General features: G+C 33.2%; 1 protein-coding gene across 1 annotated transcript in view; it reads left to right on the top strand.

Annotated features, from left to right (window-relative positions):
- The window catches only part of NEGR1 (neuronal growth regulator 1), a 1,084,106-nt gene that overhangs the window by 108,696 nt on the left and 972,518 nt on the right, over positions 1–2,892 (top strand). The window lies entirely within an intron of this gene.

The following is a 2,892-nucleotide window of genomic DNA, read 5'->3' as shown; positions in this document are numbered from 1 at the left end:
GTGCAAATTAACATAAATTCAATGTGCATTTCATGGGTTTTTTTAGCTATTAATTTTCAACTTGATAATGCAAAGCTCACTTTGTAATGTATGTCCATTTTTGCACCAAACACAGTATACCTCCTATGTATTTTGTGAATAAGTTTGACTTCTGACTGAGAGCTTGCTTGCTCATTAGCTCCGCTGGTTCTCTGACCATTGTACTCAGACTGAATCATACCATTGACTTTCCTGGTTTCCAGCTTGCAGATGGCATATCTTGGTATTTCTTGGCTTCCATTGTATTAACTAATTCCCATAATTAATTCCTTCTCATATATCTATGTCTGTAGCTATATCCTATTGGTTCTGTTTCTCTGGAGAACCCAGACTAATATAGTTCTCATGGGTGAAAATGAAAACGAGACTTGAATTCATAAAATATAACATGATTTGTTCTTCCCACTTTCTTTTAATAGTTGTCTTGACCATGAGAACCCAGCCTCTCTGATCTCTAACTCATTAGTCATCTCCACATACTGAAATAATCAGCTTGTAGAGTGAGAACAAAGTACAATGTCAAGGGTAGTTCATTGGAAAATGTGGCCATTTAATAAGGTCAAGATTATAAATGTAGGGAGATAGCAAATTGTGTAAATAGCAGCATCAAATTATGATGCATTTTAACACCCTACACAAAATTAATATCACTATTTGCTTGCAATGAACTTTATGACATTAGAATTTCTTGAATATTCAGTTTTGCTGTTCAGATATTTTCATAAATGTTAAAGTTATTTGTATTTTTTCTCATAGTATGACACATTTTCAGAAATAGATTTGCTCCAAGACTCAGATATAATCATCTGGTAATAATGTGTATTTGACGCTTTTAAAAATAGCTTTCCTATACACACTCACAAAATTTCCTGACCTTCCTCCCCCACAGAATTAATCATGCCATCTGTGCTCACATCATATTTAATCAAACTTCTAGTATAATATTTAGCGTATTATGTTATATTAGATTTAGTTGTATACAACTTTGTCTTCTCAACCAAACCATGTGCCCCTGAGAGTAGAGAGATGTCTCATTCATTTATGTTTCCCCAGCAACTTGCATCATGTTTGACACATAGAAGACATTCAGTAAGGACAGTATCTATGTTTTTTTGAAAAGCAGTCAAGTAAATCAATGGAAGTATTTTTTAGTTACAAAAATCGTATGTTACCTATTACTCCTGAGTGTGAAGCTTAAATTATTTAAAAAGGCAAGAGATTGCAAATGTAACAAATCTTGGAAGACTAACAAGATTCAAATTCTAGCTCCATTGTAATAGAAATATAGCTAGGTGTGAACATGCAGTTTTAGAATCTGTTTAATCTAGTGTTATCTTCAAAGCCATCTCTAACTAGATACAGGCCAGAGAATCAGTCTCTTACTCCTATGGCTCTTAGATTCTTGCTTTGAATGTCAACCCAGTTTGGTTTATCCATACCTGAAAATTCAAGTAAGTAGTGGCTGTAGAGTGAAGAGAGTTTATTACTACGTGGATTGGGTGAGAATAGAGAAGTAATACAAAGTCAAAAGAACTTCGTCACTGCAAGTTGGGTCTTGGTAATAAAAAAATAACTTTTAAATTCCATATTGGCAATCTGATCCAAGTGCTTTATTTCCCAAAAAAACTTATTTTTCTTATTCCCAATTATGATCCTGTGACAGGAAATCCTACATTTGCAGTGCAATAGAGTTTTTCATATCTCAAGCACTTAGCTTTGACTACATCAATGAAGTTTCGTATTTGCATATTATTTTGTATTATACTCCACGAGGGCACATAATTTATTTTTTAGCTTTGCTATGTGCCCTTACAGATCCAACAAATTGATTTAGATTTGCCACAAGTTATAGATGGGAAACTGGAAATAATTTTAGTGTTTCTCACAAATCAGAATTGGGTACTATAACCTGTTAACATATTTAATTATATAACAATATATTCTCATTTGGAAATTAAACATAAGGTCTTAATTGTTCTGTGTAATGGCTTTGGAGTAGAAGTATCGGTGTATATAGTATATGTGTATAAAACTCATTGACACTGCCTTGATTATTTTAATAGATATTTTTTCTCCTTGTAACCCAAACTATAAAAATATTTGAAAGAAGTCAGCATGTAATTAGTTTGGATATATTAAAAGCAGATTGCATTGTTCACATGCTGTGAACTGTGAGTGATCCACAATGCTGTAAGAGATAGCAAGCATCAACAGTTTTCCCCCCTAAAGCTCAACATTCTTGACTTTTCACACATCACTGCTTGGGGAACGGAAAAACACAGAGGTTCTACTGATATGATGAGTATTGACTGAAGTGGCTGGATTGGTTAGCATTTATTGGCTGATGGCTTACCTCTCTGAAGATTCTTTTATTCTAAAATCAATTTTGATCTTATTTGGAATGTGTGTGCCGCAGAGGAAAAAGAACAGGCAAAATGGGAAGGAAAGAGGAAATGAATATTTTTTTCTCATTCAATAGGGAGTTTAGTAGATCTGAAGATATTTATAAGGAACCGATTAAATAATCTTTGTGATTATAGTCAAGAAATATATAATCATAGATTTAAATCAAGCTGTCACAAAATTGTCTCTGTGTAGCTTTATGGTATACAGTTTTAGCCTCTTATCACTTTTGTATCTTAGTCTGATATTTAACTAAGCAGGCTTACCTTGGAGATACTGCAGGTATGTTTCCAGATCACTACAATAAAGCACATACTGCAATAAAATGAGTCTGATGAATTTTCGTTTTCCCAGTGCATTTAATTTTTTTTGTTGTTGTTTTCCTAGTGCGTGTAAAAATTCTGTTTACACTATACTGTGGGCTATTAATGTGCAATAGCATCATGTCTT

Source organism: Propithecus coquereli, unplaced genomic scaffold (assembly GCF_000956105.1).
Source record: "Propithecus coquereli isolate 6110/MARCELLA unplaced genomic scaffold, Pcoq_1.0 Scaffold144, whole genome shotgun sequence".
Classification (NCBI taxonomy): Eukaryota; Metazoa; Chordata; class Mammalia; order Primates; family Indriidae; genus Propithecus; species Propithecus coquereli.
This window is presented reverse-complemented; position numbering and strand designations above follow the sequence as displayed.